Source organism: Myotis daubentonii, chromosome X (genome assembly GCF_963259705.1).
Source record: "Myotis daubentonii chromosome X, mMyoDau2.1, whole genome shotgun sequence".
NCBI lineage: Eukaryota > Metazoa > Chordata > Mammalia > Chiroptera > Vespertilionidae > Myotis > Myotis daubentonii.
The window spans coordinates 39812244-39830566 of record NC_081861.1 but is presented as its reverse complement, the minus strand read 5'-3'; positions in this window follow the sequence as shown (position 1 = coordinate 39830566).

Below are 18323 nucleotides of genomic sequence, written 5' to 3'. Positions count from 1 at the left end.
TTTGGAAAGGTCAAGGAGTAATTAGGGGCGCTACCTTTGACACTCCCCTAAGTCTCCCCTAAGTTGTAATTCCAATAACAGGGCTGGTGGCCTTCCATATACTTCCCTTTTATCACAATGTCCTCCTTACAACTTTCCAACCAAGTCTCTTGTGCTCCCCAACAAGGATGAAGATGGCCTTTTCAAATAGGGGGCTGGTTCTCTCAGTATGACTTTGAAAGGGGTTGAGGTTTTACCATGCCCAGTTCCCCCTATCACCAGAGTGACACTTTCTCTAGTGAGGAGGGAGCAGAACAGCTGGAAAGCTGATAGTCTGCTTTCAGGATGCTAATATATCTTTATCCTGCTACCAGACAAAGTATTAACAGTAAGTACACAGTGAAACTCACTAGTTAGTCTTGCATCTAAGACCTGGAAAATAATTAAAGAATATTAAGCCTTAACCAGTTTGGCTCAATGGATAGAGCGTCAGCCTGTGGACTCAAGGGTCCCATCTTTGATTCTGGTCAAGGGCATGGACCTTGGTTGCGGGCACATACCCAGTAGGGAGTGTGCAGAAGGCAGCTGATTGATGTTTCTCTCTCATCGATGTTTCTGGCTCTCTATCCCTCTCCCATCCTCTCTGTAAGAAATCAATAAAATATATATTTAAAAAAAGAATATTAAAAGTGGGAGGATAGAAACAAAGCAATAAGCCTAATCAGAACTGGGCACATAGTTCACTCTTACTAAGGGTGAGCTGAAGTTAGGGAGCACAGTATTAACTTCCCTAAGATACTTTAGCAATAAAGAAATAGCTTCTCCCATTGTGATTTAAAATCTCAATAGCATATAGATTTGCATGCTGTGTTTTTCTATTATGATATTAATTGTTTGATATACTAAATCAATCCCTTTTTTCTGATTGAAGATTCAGTTTAAGTATAGAAGGGCCAAGTGTTGGGAGACATCAGAGGACTTTAATTCTCAAAAATATGTCCCCTTTGCCATGGGTCATCGTTATCATAATCTTGGATGGACCCTATAATGACATTTTTATTCTGGAGCCCAATTGGAGTTAGGTCCTCTGGCATCATTGTAGCCTAGAATACCCATATCTTCCAAGCCATCCATGCCTTGTCTATCCTTGCCTCCTCCACCTGAGCTTTCCTTTGGCTTGGCTTTGACCTAGCATGCGTCCCTGTCTCAGCATTCATTTCGGAATCCCTATCTTCCAAGGTATGTGTATTCTGACAGTTTTCCAATGTATTTTTCTTCCAGATTCAGATTTTTCATAGCACATTATCAAGAGCAGTTTACCAATTCCCTATTAAATGAATTGAATAAATGAAAAAAATCTATGCATTGTTTTATAGGGCATGTTTTTGTATTTTCAATAAAGATGTGAATTCTTTGCATACATGTTTTTGCGTACCAAGTGGGGCTAGTAGTGTATGAATAGGAATTGCTGAAGGATAAAAATGAGGCCTCTTTTCTTGAGGTGACATCCCTGAGTTACTACCAATAAGCCCTACACTTCTTGGATACATACTGTACATGTGCAAAATGAGGCTGGGTAAATCTCTAGTGACAGAGCATTGTATTGAAAGTAGAGGCAGAGCTCCACTCATGTTAAAGAGGTTAGACACAATCCTGGACTCTAAAGGAATTTTCCTAAGAAACTACTCATAGATCTTTATGGTAAAGTGACATCCAGACATTCATCTAGTATGCTCCAAATTCTGTTCACTGCCATCCATTTTTGTGAAGACCAGAGGTGAACCATTCTGACCCAAAGGTCGTGATGTTTCAAGAAACTCAAGAGGAAATTCCACACGGCCAGAAAGAAAGTCTTCTCCCCTCCCCCACCACAGGAGCATTATTGTTGTGCCTTCCCCAGCTATGAAGTGACCATGACACCTTCAAATGTTTATTTGTTTCATTCAACATCCTTGAGAGGCTCCTGGTTCTTGATGATTACACTAAAAATGAACCTCTTAGTGCTGCTGGAAGCAAAAAGAAGGAGATGGTCCCCTGATAAATATTCCAGCTTAATGGGTCATTGAAAAGAAGCAGTCAGACCTGGTTTTATTCATGTTGTCTTTATCATGTGAAACTGCCAGGCTAGAAAACAACAAAAATAAAAATGGAATGAGATAAGAATTGAGAAATTACTGTTACATATTTAAGGCACTGTAATGGTATTGTGGTTATGTTTTAAGAAGAAAGAATATATTTTAAAGAAACATGCTGAATTGTTTTAAATGCAATGATATCTGAGATTTGTTTCAAAATTAATTGGGGGCCATGGCAACTTCCCACAAGTTGATACTTTTTCAAGCAGGGTAACGTGTACATGGGTGATCATTACACTACACCCTGTACATTTATATATATTTTATATTTCCCATTACAATAAAAGATAAAATCCTGGCCATCTGTGTTTCTTCCTTTCCTTCTTCTTGACTCTTTAAAAATTTCCTTTTGGCCCTAGCTGGCGTTGCTCTATGGTTAGAGCATTGGCCCGGACATCGAAGGGTTCCAGGTTCGATTCCTAATCAAAGGTATTACCTAGGTTGCAGGTTTAATTCCCTAGCCCCAGTCAGGGCACGTGCATGAGGCAAGCGGTCAATGTGTCTCTCTCGCATTGATGTTTCTCTCTCTCTCTCTCTCTCTCTCTCTCTCTCTCTCTCTCTCTCTCTCTCTCTTTCTCTCTCTCTCTCTCTCTCTCTCTCTCTCTCTCTCTCTCTCTCTCTCTCTCTCCCCCTTTCCCTCCTCCCTTCCACTCTCTCTAAAAATCACTGAAAAAGTATCTTCAGGTGAGGATTAACAAAAAAATTACTTTTGTATCTTTTTTTGTCAATCTTTTTATTTTTTTAATTGTTTTATTGCTTAAAGTATTACAAAGAGTATTACATATGTCTCCTTTTTTTCCCCCGCCCTTGACAATCCCCTGGCCTCCCCTAACCCCCAGTGTCTTATGTCCATTGGTTATGCTTATATGCATGCATACAAGTCCTTCAGTTGATCCTTTACCCTCACCTCCTGCTCCCCAACCCTCCCCGGACTTCCTGCTGTAGTTTGACAGTCTGTTCGAGGCTGCTCTGCTTCTGTATCTATTTTTGTTCATAAGTTTATAATGGTCTTTATTATCCATAAATGAGTGAGATCATGTGGTATTTTTCCTTCATTGACTGGCTTATTTCACGTAGCATAACGCTCTCCAGTTCCATCCATGCTGTGGCAAATGGTGAGAATTCCTTCTTTTTTTACAGCAGCATAGTATTCCATCGTGTAGATGTACCACAGTTTCTAATCCATCCATCTGCTGATGGGCACTTAGGCTGTTTCCAGGTCTTAGCTGTGGTGAATTGTGCTGCTATGAACATAGGGGTGCATATATCCTTTCTGACTGGTGTTTATGGTTTCTTGGGCTATAGTCCTAGAAATGGAATCACAGGGTCAAATAGGAGTTCTATTTTTAGTTTTTTGAGGAAACTCCATACTGTCTTCCATAGTGGCTGCACCAGTCTGCATTTCCACCAGCAGTGCACGAGTGTTCCTTTTTCTCCACATCCTCTCCAGCACTTGTTCTTTGTTGGTTTGTTGATGATAGCCATTCTGACAGGTGTGAGATGGTACCTCATTGTTGGTTTGATTTGCATCTCTTGGATGATTAGTGACTTTGAGCATGTTTTCATATGTCTCTTGGCTTTCTGAATGTCCTCTTTTGAAAGGTGTCTATTTAGGTCCTTTGCCCATTTTTTTTATTGGATTGTTTATCTTCCTTTTGTTAAATTGTATGAGTTCCCTATAAATGTTGGAGATTAAACCCTTATTGGTGATAACACCTTTTGTATCTTAATCTGAAAATTAAAACATGTTATGATTTTTATTTTTTTAAAATTTATTGCTTAAAGTATTACAAAGGGTATTACATATGTGTCCATTTTACCCCCCCCCCCGCCCTAGACAGTCCCCTAGCCTCCCCTATGCCCCAGTGTCTTATGTCCATTGGTTATGCTTATATACATGCATACAAGTCCTTTAGTTGATCTCTTACCCCCCTACCTCCTGCCCCCCAACCCTCCCCGGCCTTCCCGCTGCAGTTTGACAATCTGTTTGAGGCAGCTCTGCCTCTGTGTCTATTATTGTTCAAAAGTTTATAATGGTCTCTATTATCCATGAATGAGTGAGATCATGTGGTATTTTTCCTTCATTGACTGGCTTATTTCACTTAGCATAATGCTCTCCAGTTCCATCCATGCCGTTGCAAATGGTAAGAGTTCCTTCCTTTTCACAGCAGCATAGTATTCCATCGTGTAGATGTACCACAATTTTCTAATCCATTCATCTACTGATGGGCACTTAGGCTGTTTCCAGATCTTAGCTATGGTGAATTGTGCTGCTATGAACATAGGGGTGCATATATCCTTTCTGATTGGTGTTTCTGGTTTCTTGGGATATATTCCTAGAAGTGGGATCACAGGGTCAAATGGAAGTTCCATTTTCAGTTTTTTAAGGAAACTCCATACTGTCTTCCATAGTGGCTGCACCAGTCTGCATTCCCACCAGCAATGCACAAGTGTTCCTTTTTCTCCACATCCTCTCCAGCACTTGTCGTTTGTTGATTTGTTGATGATAGCCATTCTGACAGGTGTGAGATGGTACCTCATTGTTGGTTTGATTTGCATCTCTCAGATGATTAGTGACTTTGAGCATGTTTTCATATGTCTCTTGGCTTTCTGAATGTCCTCTTTTGAAAGGTGTCTATTTAGGTCCTTTGCCCATTTTTTGATTGGATTTTTTTATCTTCCTTTGGTTAAGTTGTATGAGTTCCCTATAAATTTTGGAGATTAGGCCCTTATCAGATATGTCATTGGCAAATATGTTTTCCCACACAGTGGGTTTTCTCGTTGTTTTGTTGATGGTTTCTTTTGCTGTGCAGAAGCTTTTTATTTTGATGTAGTCCCATTTGTTCATTTTCTCTTTAGTTTCAAGTGCCCTAGGAGCTGTATCAGTGAAGAAATTGCTTCCGCATATGTCTGAGATTTGCTTGCCTTTGGATTCTTCTAGAATTTTTATGGTTTCCTGTCGTACATTTAAGTCCTTTATCCATTTTGAGTTTATTTTTGTGTATGGTGTAAGTTGGTGGTCTAGTTTCATTTTCTTGCATATATCTGTCCAATTTTCCCAACACCATTTATTGAAGAGACTATCTTGGCTCCATTGTATGTTCTTGCCTCCTTTGTCAAATATTAATTGAGCGTATTCGTTCGGGCCGATTTCTGGGCTCTCTATTCTATTCCATTGATCTATATGCCTATTCTTGTGCCAGTACCAGGCAGTTTTGAGAACAGTGGCTTTGTAATACAACTTGATATCTGGTATTGAGATCCCACCTACTTTGTTCTTTTTCAGGATTGCTGCAGCTATTCGGGGTCTTTTTTTATTCCAGATGAATTTTTGGAGAGTTCGTTCTAGATCTATGAAGTATGCCGTTGGTATTTTAATGGGAAGTGCGTTGAATTTATAGATTGCTTTGGGTAGTATGGACATTTTGATGATGTTGATTCTACCAATCCATGAACACGGTATGTTCCTCCATCTGTTTATGTCTTCCTCTATATCTTTTTTTAACGTCCTGTAGTTTTCTGAGTAGAGGTCTTTTACCTCTTTAGTTAAGTTTATTCCTAGGTAGCTTAATTTTTTTGGTGCGATGGTAAACGGGATTGTTTTTATAATCTCTCTTTCTGAAAGTTCACTATTGGTGTATAGAAATGCCTCAGATTTATTGGGGTTAATTTTGTATCCTGCTACATTGCCAAATTCATGTATTAAGTCTAGTAGCTTTTTGATGGAGTCTCTAGGATTTTGTATTTATAATATCATGTCGTCTGCAAATAAGGACAGTTTTACTTCCTCTTTTCCAATTTGGATGCCTTTTATTTCTTCTTCTTGCCGAATTGCAATGGCTAACACTTCCAGTACTATGTTGAACAGGAGTGGTGAGAGCGGGCATCCCTGTCTTGTTCCTGTTCTTAGGGGAAATGGTGTTAGTTTTTGTCCATTGAGTATGATGTTGGCTGTGGGCCTGTCATATATGGCTTTTATTATGTTGAGGTATGATCCTTCTACTCCCACCTTGCTGAGAGTTTTTATCAAAAATGGGTGTTGAATTTTGTCAAATGCTTTTTCTGCATCAATTGATATGACCATGTGGTTTTTTTCTTTCAATTTGTTTATGTGATGTATCACGTTTATTGATTTGCGGATATTGTACCATCCTTGCATCCCTGGGATAAATCCTACTTGGTCATGGTGTATGATCTTTCTGATGTACTGCTGGATCCGATTTGCGAAGATTTTGTTGAGGATTTTGGCATCTATGTTCATGAGGGATATTGGCCTGTAATTCTCTTTCATTGTGTTGTCTTTACCTGGTTTTGGAATTAGGGTGATGCTGGCTTCATAGAATGAGCTTGGAAGTGTTCCTTCCTCTTGAATTTTTTGTAGTGGTCTGAGGAGGATAGGTTTTAATTCTTCCTTGAATGTTTGGTAAAACTCCCCTGTGAAGCCATCTGGTCCTGGGTTTTTGTTTGCTGGAAGCTTTTTGATGACTGCTTCAATTTCTTCCATAGTTTTTGGTCTGTTGAGATTTTTAGATTCTTCCTGATTGAGTTTTGGAATGTTGTATTTTTCTAGTAATATGGCCATTTCCTCCAGGTTGTCTAGTTTGTTGGAGTACAGTTGTCCATAGTATTTTTTAACAATCATTTGTATTTCTGCGGGATCTGTTGTTATTTTACCTCTATCATTTCTGATTTTGTTTATTTGGGTCGTCTCTCTTTGCTTCTTGGTGAGTCTGGCTAGAGGTTTGTCAATCTTGTTTATCCTTTCAAAGAACCAGCTCTTGGTTTCATTGATTTTCTGCATTGTTTTTTTGGTCTCTATGTCATTTATTTCTGCTCTAATCTTTATTATCTCCTTCCTTCTGCTCACTCTGGGGTTTTCTTGTTGCTGTCTTTCTAATTCTTTCAGTTGTAGAGTTAGATGATTTACTACCATTTTTTCTTTTTTTTTTGAGATAGGCCTGTAGAGCTATAAACTTACCTCTCAGGACTGCTTTCATTGTGTCCCATAGGTTTTGGATTGTTGTGTTTTCATTGTCATTAGTTTCCAGGATGTTTTGAATTTCTTCTTTGATTTCATTGGTAACCCAATCAATATTTAATAGCATGCTATTCAGCTTCCAGGTGTTTGAGTATTTTGGGTTGTTTTTATTGTAGTTTATTTCTAATATTATGCCATCGTGGTCTGCGAAGACGCTTTTTATGATTTCAATCTTCTTGAATTTGGGGATACTTTGCTTGTGACCCAATATATGGTCTATTTTTGAATATGTCTTATGAGAATTTGAGTAGAATGTATATTCCCTGGCTTTGGGGTGAAGTGTTCTGAAGGTGTCTATTAAGTCCATCTGATCTAGTGAGTCATTTAGGATTGCTGTATCTTTGCTGATTGTTTGTCTAGAGGGCTTATCCAGTGCTGTCACTGGTGTATTAAAGTCCCCTACTATGATTGTATTGTTGTCGATCTCTCCTTTGATATCTTCCAGGAGTTTTTTTTATGAATTTGGGTGCTCCTGCATTGGGTGCATATATGTTTACCAGGGTTATATCTTCTTGTTGTATTGATCCCTTTAGTATTATGAAGTGGCCTTCCTTATCTCTTGTTATGGCCTTCACTTTGAGGTCTATTTTGTCCGATATAAGTATTGCTACCCCAGCTTTCTTTTCCTTTCCATTTGCCTGAAAGATATTTTTCCATCCTTTCACTTTCAGTCTGTGTGAGTCCCTTCTAATGAGGTGGGTTTCTTGTAGACAGCAGATGTATGGGTCATGTTTTTTTATCCATTCAGCCACTCAATGTCTTTTGTTTGGAGCATTTAGTCCGTTTACGTTTAAAGTTATTATTGAAAGGTACTTGTTTGTAGCCATTTCTTTTTTTGTGTGGCTGTTTTCTTTCTGAGCTTTTTATTTCTTCTTTTTATACCAGTCCCTTTAGCATTCCTTGCATTGCTGGCTTGGTGGTGATAAACTCCCTTAGCCTTTTTTTTTTTTTCTGTGAAGCTTCTTATTTCCCCTTCAATTTTGAATGATAGCCTTGCTGGATAGAGTATTCTTGGATTCAGTCCTTGGCTTTGCATCACTTTGTAAATTTCTGTCCATTCTTTTCTGGCCTGATGTGTTTCTGTTGAGAAATCATTTGACAATCTAATGGGAGATCCCTTGTATGTAACTTTCCGTCTCTCTCTTGCAGCCTGTAAGATTCTCTCTTTGTCCTGAACATTTGCCATGGTAATTATGATGTGTCTTGGTGTGGGTCTTTTCGGGTTCAACTTGTTTGGGACTCTCTGGGCTTGTGTGACTTTTTTCTTCCCCACCTCAGGGAAGTTTTCTGATATTATTTCTTCTAATACGTTTTCTAATCATTGTTCATCCTTCTGTTGTTCTGGTACCCCTATTATTCGTATGTTGTTTCGTTTCATGTTGTCCCAAAGCTCCCTTAGGCTCTCCTCCTGTCTTTTAATTTTTTTCTCCAATTGCAGTACATTTTGGGTGTGTTTTGCTTCCTTGTCTTCTAGTTCACTAATTCGGTCCTCCGATTCTCCTAGTCTACTGTTGATACTTTCAATGGAGTTTTTCTTTTCTTTTCTTTTCTTTTTAAAATATATTTTATTGATTTTTCACAGAGAGGAAGGGAGGGAGATAGAGAGTTAGAAACATCTATGAGAGAGAAACATCAATCAGCTGCCTCCTGCACACTCCCCACTGGGGAAGTGCCCGCAACCCAGGCACATGCCCTTGACCAGAATCGAACCTGGGACCTTTCAGTCCGCAGGCCGATGCTCCATCCACTGAGCCAAACCGGTTTTGGCTCAATGGAGTTTTTCATTGCAGCTATATCACTCTTCATTTCTTCTTGGGACTTACTTAAGTTGTTGATTTTTTCATCTGTTTCTTCTAGCTTCTTCCATATGTTATCGATTTTTTCATCTGTTTCTTCTTGCTTCTTGCAGAGGTTGTCGATTTTTTCCTCCACTCGGTTTATGCACTCTAGGACCCTTATTCTGAATTCTTTTTCTGTCATGTTGCATGCCTCTGTATTACTTAGCTGCTTTTCTGGAGAGTCCTCCTTCTCTTTCCTTTGGGGGTTTCTTTGTCTACCCATGTTTGATCTCACTGACATATCTAGACGTTGAGTCGTTCAGTGGTTGCTCCCTTGGTGGCAGTGACTCCTTTGTCTGTGGTTGCTCTTCGGGCGGTTGTGGTAGCAGCTGCTCTTCAGTTGGCAGCAGCTCCTCTGGTGGGTGCTGTTCACAGCTGTGGTGGCTCTTCTGGCTGGTGGGGCGAGGTTTCACGTACAGCTGCTGTTCCTTAGCAGAGGGTGTGGTGCTCAGGAGGTTGCTGTTGCTTGGATCTGCTGCGTTGATTTAAAGGCACAAAATACAACACAACAAGGCACCACGTACCAGGCACTATACACAAATATATTAACGATATTAATAACCCCAAATAAAGGTGACCACCCGAATTAATAGAATTAGGGGATAAGGAAGAAGGAAGAGAAAAAGATAAAAGAGAAAAAAGAAAAGAAAAGTAGGGACCAAAAAAAAGATTGCAAAAATGAAATTGGGAAAAAGGAGGGGGGGAAATAAAATGGAGAAAAGAAAAGAAAAGAAAAAAAAAGAAAAAAGAAAAAAAAAAGAGCGAAAAGAGAGAATGAAGTGGAAGAGGGGAAGAGACTTTTTATATGAGGCGAATGCTCTTATAGAACAGCCACTAATCCCAACAAATTCCAGCAACAGCTCCCTGGAGATGAATGCAAACTAGAAACAACCAATAATATAACGATGAAAATAGAATGGAGAACACTAATCCCAAAATAAAATAAAGAGAGAATAAAATGGCACTTTAAAAAATGGTAAAATGGTAGCAGTAATAATACTGGTTAAAAATAAGAAGGTAGTAATTAAAAGGGTAAAATCAGGTGATGGAAAAAAAAGAAAAAAGAAAAAAAAGAAGAAGAAAAAAAAAGAAAAAAAATTGGTTTCTTAGTTAAAAGGTGAAAAAAGAAAAAAAAATTGCAGTAGTGAAGGTCCTTCGGTTCTTCTATTCTTCAGTCTGGCTCGCCTTAGTCCTGCCAGATATTCAGGAGAGTTTTGAGTTTCCCTGCGATACACTGTTCCTCTGTGTTGTAAACCACAGTCCTTATTTTAAAGCAGGCCGCATTTGTTTCCCAGACTGCCTTATTTTGTGTTTAGCAAAGAGTCAGTTTGTGGGTCAGCCTCTGGGTGGCAGTGTTCTGGGGTTGGCCTCTGAGGCTATAGGGCCTCTCTGTCCAGTGGAAGTTCACTGCCCAGAGCTGGCTGTGTAATAGTTAGTTACCGGCGCTGTGTTGTTGCTGGGATTGAAAATCCCTCTATAGGCCAGACCCTGTTAACTCCCAGGGACTGATCAGGTTATTTTAATCCTTGATCTTGTTCAGGGTGGAATCTGGGTGTGGCTGTGCTCCTTGCCTGGGGGCAGGGGTGTGGAGTCTCACTCTCTGGAGAGAATGGCTGCCCCAGTCTTGGGCTCAGGGGTGTCTCAGCACTCAATTCGCTGCCACCTCTCCCGGCCCCTCTTCTCTCCTCAGTCTCTCCCCAGATTCCACTCCTTCGCACCCTCTCCCTCTCTTCAGCATAGGTGACTGTCTGTATCCGAAATGTTCCATGAACAGGATTCAGTGAAAACAAACAAACAAACGCCGGCCGCGGAAACGGGGAAGGCTTGGTTTCTGTAAGCTTCTTCTCTTACCGGGACTGCATGGTCTGGTCAGCTCTTCAGGCTGCCCTCTTTAGGCTCAGTCCTCTGTGATCACAGAACCCAGTTCTCAATTCCCCTGGTGGCGCCAGGAATCCCACGGTTCTCCTTTCCCCCATCAGGGGCTGTGCCTGTCCCAAAGGACACGGCTGTCTGCCACACGGTCTCCCTCCGACTCTCTGGGCTCAGAGGTCTGGCAAACTTTCCTGCCCAAATCCCTGGTTTTTTTTTTACCTTTCCAGGGGAGTTCTGCTCTTCCCGGCTGCAAACCGTCTCACCAGCTGAGCAATTTTGCCAGTTCGGTGTGGGTGTTATTAGTTTCAGCTGCTCACTCCATTTGCTCCGGGACACGACCTGGGACACGTCTGCGTATATCGCCGCCATCTTCCATCCTCTTTTCAAAACATATTATGATTTTTAAAAACTTACCTCTAAACATAATACCTTTGAGCAGATAAATATGCTTTTGCTGTACCATTTGTTGTTACAAATAAATTCATTTGTTCAAACACTTATGTGAGGAACCATGATAGGCACTGGGAACAAAGAACTTAAAGTCATACTAGGTAAAACAGTCAAACTATTCCCCAAAATTCAAGAGGAGGGAAGACTCCCATGCTCATTTTATAAGGCCAGCATTATCCTAATTCCAAAACAAGATAGATATGACAAAGAAAGAAAATTATAGACTAACTAGAGGCCCGGTGCACGAAATTTCATGTGGGGGAGGGGGATACCTCAGACCAGCCTGTGCCCTCTTGCAGTCCAGGACCCCTTGGGGGATGTCTGCTAAGCCGGCACTTGGACATCCCTCTCACAGTCTGGGACCCCTCGCTCCTTATTGCCCACTTGCAGCAAAGGTGGAAGTGGCTCCTGCCATTGCTGCTGCACTTGCCAGCCATGAGCCCAGCTTCTGGCTAAGTGGTGCTGCCTTTGTGGAAGCACACTGACCACCAGGGGGCAGCTCCTGCATTGAGCATCTGCCCCCTGGTGGTCAGTGCACGTCATAGCGACGGTCATTCTGCCATCTGGTCGATTTGCATATTAGCCTTTTATTATATAAGGATATATATTATATCCCTGATGAACATAGATGCTAAAATACTCAACAAAATATTAACAATACATAAAGATCATACACCATGATCAAGTGGGCTTTTTCTGGAGATGAAAGGTTGGTATAATATCTGAAAATTAATAAACATAATGCACCACATTTTAAAAAGGATAAAAACCATATGATTGGACACTACATCAAGAAGACATAATACTTCTCAATATATATGCACCTAATCAGGGAGCACCAAAATATGTAAAGTAACTACTTAACAGAACTAAAGAGAGAAACAGACCAAAACACAATCATAGTTGGGGACCTTAATACTCCATTGACAGCTCTAGACAGATCACCCAAATTAAATGGACATAACTGACATTTACAGAACCTTTCATCCCAGAACATTATATTATACACTCTTCTCCAGTGCACATGGAACATTCTCAAGGATAGACCATATTTTGGGTCACAAAACTACCTTCAACAAATTCAAGAAGATTTAAATTATAGCAAGCATATTCTCTGACCACAATGCTTTGAAATTACAAATCAATTGCAAAAGGGAAGTAAAGAAACCAATAAACATGTGGAGATTAAACAACATACTACTAAAAATGACTGGGTCAAAGAAGAAATAAAAGGTGAGATCAAAAGCTACATAGAGACAAACAAGAATGACAATATGACATATCATAACTTCTGGGATGCAACAAAAACAGTAATAAGAGGAAAGTTTATATCATTACAGACCTATCTCAAGAAACAAGAAAAATCCTAAGTAAACAACCTAACATTACATCTTAAAGAAATAGAAAAAGAAGGAAAAAGCAACCCAAAGTCAGCAGAAGAAAGGAAATAATAAAAATTAGAGCAGAATTGAATGCAATGGAGAACAAAAAGACTGTATAAAAATTAATACAGCAAAGAGCTATTTTTTTGAAAAGATTAATAAAATGGACAAATCCCTAGCTAGACTTGCTAAGGAAAAAAAGAGAAAAGACTCATATAAGCAAAATTAGAAATAAGAGAGAAGTCACCACAGATATCATAGATATATAAAGGATCATATTAGAATATTATGAAAGATTATATGCCACCAAATTCAATAACCTAGAAGAAATGGACAAGTTCCTAGAAATATATAACCTTCCTAGACTGAATCATGAAGAAGTGGAAGTCTAAATAGACCGTTCAGCAGTGAGGAAATAGAAACAACCATCAAAAATCTCCCAAAGCCCTGGCTGGTTTGGCTCAGTGGATAGAGCATCGGCCTGCGAACTGAAAGGTCCCAGGTTCGATTCCGGTCAAGGGCACATGCCTGGGTTGTGGGCTCGAGCCCCAGTGGGGGACTTGTAGGAGGCAGCCAATCTTTGATTCAAGTGGGGTTCATTCCAGGGCCATAAGGATGGTTCAACATATGTAAATCAATTAATGTATACATATTAACAAAAGAAAGGATAAAAATCATGATCTTATCATTAGATGCAGAAAAGCATTTGATAGGATACAACATCCACTTATGATTTAAATGCTCAATAAAATAGGTATAGAAGGAAAGTACCTCAACATAATAATGGTCATATATGACAAACCCTCAGCCAACATCATTCTCAATGGTGAAAAACTGAAAGCTTTTCCTCTAAAATCAGGAACAAGACAAGGACGCCCACTCTCACCACTCTTATTCAGTCATTGTTTGCATCACTGTTGTTTTTATATCATGTTTTTGTTGTTTTCATATCATGTTTTTGTTGTTTTTCTATCATGCCTCTGTTGTTATATCCTTTTGCTACTGTTTATTTATTAATAAATTTATATATTATTTTCATATACAGTTTACTAATTTCCTTTCATCTCTCACACTTCTATTATAGAGAAATAGCAATATTAAAATATTTCCTCTAATTAATTCCCTTTTAATGTGCACAAATTTCATGCATCGGGACACTAGTAGATAATAAACATCCAGAAATTGGTGGTATTTTTAAAATCCTCACTCAAGGATATTTTTTATTGATTTTTTTACAGAGAGAAGAAGGGGGGGGGGAGAGAGAGAGAGAGAGAGAGAGAGAGAGAGACATCGATTGGTTGCTCCCTGATGTGCGCTGACTGGGGATCAAACCTGCAACCTAGGTACGCATTCTGATGAGAAAACAAACCCGCAACCTTTTGGTGTATTGGATGATGCTCTGACCAACTTAGCCACCTGGCCAGGGTGAAATTGGTGGCATTTTTCTACACTAATAATGAATTATTGGAAAGGGAAACTAAAAAAAAAATCCCATTCACAATTGCTTTAAAAAATACCTAGGAATACATTTAATCAAGGATGTAAAAAGACCTGTAGTTGGAAAATTATAAGACAGTGAAGAAAGAAATTGAAAAAGATACATATAAATGGAAGCATATACCTTGTTCATGGACAGGAAAATTAACATCATTAAAATGTCCATACTACCCAAAGCAACCTATGGATTCAACACAACTCCTATCAAGATACCAATGGCCACCCAGCTGGTGTAGTTCAGTGGCTGAGCATTGACACAGGAACAAAGACATCATGGTATGATTCCCAGTCAGGGCACATGCCCGGGTTATAGACTCAGTCCCTAGTATGGGGCAAGCAGGAGGCAGCTGATCAATTATGTTTCTCAATCATTAATGTTTCTATCTCTCCCCCTTCCCCCATCTCCCTAAAAAAAGAAAGAAAGAGTCCTAGCCGGTTTGGCTCAGTGTATAGAGTGTCGGCCTGCAAACTGAAAGGTCCCAGGTTCGATTCCGGTCAAGGGCACATGCCCAGGTTGTGGGCTCAATCCTCAGTGGGGGATGTGCAGGAGGCAGCCAATCTATGATTCTCTCTCATCATGGATGTTTCTATCTCTCTCTCCCTCTTCCTTCTTCTCTGAAATCAATAAAAACATATTTTTAAAAAAGAAAGAAAGAAACTAATGGTGTAATTCACACAACTAGAACAGATATTCCAAAAATTTATATGGGACCACCAAAGACCCTGAATAGCCACAGCAATCTTAAGAAGAACAAAATTGGAGGAATCACTCTACCTAATATCAAACTATACTACAAAGCTATAGTAATCTAAACAGCATGGTACTGGCATAAAAACAGACATATAGATCAATGGAATAGAACAGAGAGCTCAGAAATAAACCTATGCCTTTATGGTCAATTAATATTTGACAAATGAGGCAAAAACATACAATGGGTAAAGATAGTCTATTCAATAAATGGTGCTGGGAAAATTGGATACATGCAAAAATATGAAACCTTCTTATACCAAACACAAGAAGAAATTAAAAATGGATTAAAGACTTAAAGGTTGAACTCAAAACCATAAAAATCCAGGCAGAGAACATAGGCAGTAAAATCTCAGACATTTCTCATAGCAATATTTTCCCTGATATATTGTCTCCAGCAAGGGAAACAAAAGAAAAAATAAACAAATGGGACTACATTGAACTTAAAAGTTTCTGTACAACAAAGAAAACCATCAACAAACTGAAAAGACAACCCACTAAATGAGAGGACATATTTGCCAATAATACATCTGATAAGGGGTTAATGTCCGAGATTTATAAATAAAGAAAATTTATAAAGAACTTATAAAACTCACCCTGGCCAGTGTGGCTCAGTTGTTTGAGCAACATCCCATGCACAGAAGGGTCTCTGGTTTGATTCCCAGTCAGGACACATGCCCAGGTTTCAGGCTCAATCCACAGTAGGGGGCAGGTGTTTTTCACATGGATGTTTCTCTCTCTCTCTCTCTCTCTCTCTCTCTCTCTCTCTCTCTCTCTCCACACACACACACACACACACACACACACACACACACACACACTCTGATTAAAAAGTGGGCAAAGGTCCTGAATAGACACTTCTCTAACGAGGACCCACAGATGGCCAATAGACATATGAAAAGATGCTCAACATCACCAATCATCAGAGAAATACAAATTAAAATCTCAATGAGATATTACCTCATACCTGTCAGAATGGCTATCAGCAAGAAATCACCAAATAACAAGTGCTGGCGAGGATGTGGAGAAAAGGGAATCCTTGTGCACTGTTGGTGGGAATGCAGATTGGTGCAACCAATGTGGAAAGCAGTATGGAGTTAACTCAAAGGATTAAGAATGAATTGCCTAACGACCCAACAATTCCACTTCTGGGAATATATATGAAGAAACCCAAAACTCTGATTCAAAGGAATATATGCAGCCCTATATTCATTGCAGCATTATTTACAACTAGAGGCCCCGTGCATGAAATTCGTGCACTGGGGTGTTTGTGTGTGTGTGTGGGGGGGGGGGAGGGTCCCTCAGCCCAGCCTGTGCCCTCTCGAAGTCTGGGATCCCTCTCCCAGTCCAGGACCCCTCGCTCCTTACCACCTGCCTGCTCGCTGCTCCTTACCTCTTGGCTCACTGTTCCTTAGCGCTGCCACAGAGGTGGGAGAGGCTCCTGCCACCGCTGCTGTGCTACCAGCTGTGAACCTGGCTCCTGGCTGAACAGTGCTCCCCCTCTGGGAGCGCACTGATCACCAGGGGACAGCTCCTGTATTAAGTGTCTGCCCCTTGGTGGTCGGTGCGTGTCATAGCGACCAGTCGTTCTGCCAGTCCAGCAGTTCAGTTGATTTGCATATTAGGCTTTTATTGTATAGGATTTGTGTGAGCTCTTATATGTTAGATACTAAGTATTTATCGAATATTTACTGCAAATACGTTTTTCCCAGTCTGTCTTTTAAAATCTAGGCTCATTAGCGATTTCCCCTGTAGCCACATGTATTCCTTTAGATGCCCGTTTTCTTCCTCATTGTAATTCTATGTTATTTTTATGGCTATAATTTGTTTTTTTAAAAAGAGTCTCTTATTCTTGTTGAGTTATATTTTCTTCTAGTTTGCAGCCATGGGACCATAATGGCTTCACCTCTAACTTTATTTTTTAAAATATGTATTCATTTATTTGAGTGAGAGAGAGGAAGAGAGAAACATTGAGCCCACAATCGGGGCATGTGCCCTGACAGGGAACCTAACCAGCAACCTATTGGTATACAGGACAGACGTCAGGCTTTTTACTCCTTGTTGTTAATGCTTATAGGAGTCAAAGGTCCTTCACAGGTGGTTTATTATGCTAATGAGTTCACAGTTTCTGAAAGAGGCTGAAGATTCTCATTCAGGGTTTTCACAGGACAGTGGCACCTCGCAGAACCCCTACTCCTAGGAGACAGGCCTTTCAACAGTAGTAACAGAACAGCTGACACTGAATGGCCACTTAACACAGGCCCCAGCACTCTTCTAAGTGCTTCACCTGATGACCTGGCTTGATCAACAACCCGAGGATGCTGGCACTCTTATTCCCAGCTGTCAGATGAGAAAATAAAGGCGCGAGTAGTTAAGTGATTTGCCCAAGTGCAGGGCAGAGCTGGGAGGCACACGGAGTGGGGGCTGCAGGGGGACAGATGTGCACACAGATGACGCAGGGATTCCCGGCATGAGTGACAACTGAGGCAGGACAGGACAGTGCCGGGAAGAGAGGGAAGGCAGCAGTATTGACCCGGAGACCCAGGGAGCACATGCTGGGGCCCGGCTGGGCTCCTGATCCTCAGGAGTTTCATATTGTAGAGCCATCTTGCCTGGGAATCCGGAATCCGAGTTCTCCCAGGGGCCCCCAGGACAGGGAGCAGGCAATTTCCACACCTGCCTACATTGCCAGTTAAACACTGGGGTTCGTAAGCCCAGTGAGGGCAGGGGGAAGATAATCACAGTGACAACAGTGAGTGCTTAGCACCTCTCAAGCACGGGGCTGTGAGCCTTATGTGCATAATCTTATGCACACCCAGTAACATTTCACTGAGGCTGGTACTATTATCATACCCATTTCATAGATGAAGAAACCGAGGTTCAGAGAGGTTACACAAGTCTAACTGGCAGAGTCTGTGTGACTCCAAAGTCACCACGTCCCTCTGTTACCCCCAACCCTTGGGAGGGTGGTGTTGCTAAGTCCAGCTTTTCTCTCCCTCTTTCCCTGGGACACCCAATGATCAGCAGGGCTGAGCAGAGGAGGAGAGACGGGGCTCAGAGGGACCCAACAGGGGACCTGACCATTATTTCTCCAGAGCAGCAATAAAGAATCAATAAGGAAAAAGACTTACCGTTTCCAGGTTGTTCTATTGTATCTTCTTTCCACTAATGGAAACTGGTATGCCATAGGCCAGCGGTTCTCAACCTGTGGGTCGCGACCCCTTTGGGGGTCGAACAACCCTTTCACAGGGCACATATATAATTACATATTGTTTTGTGATTAATCACTATGCTTTAATTATGTTCAATTTGTAACAATGAAATTGGGGGCCACCACAACATGAGGAACTATATTAAAGGGTCGCGGCATTAGGAAGGTTGAGA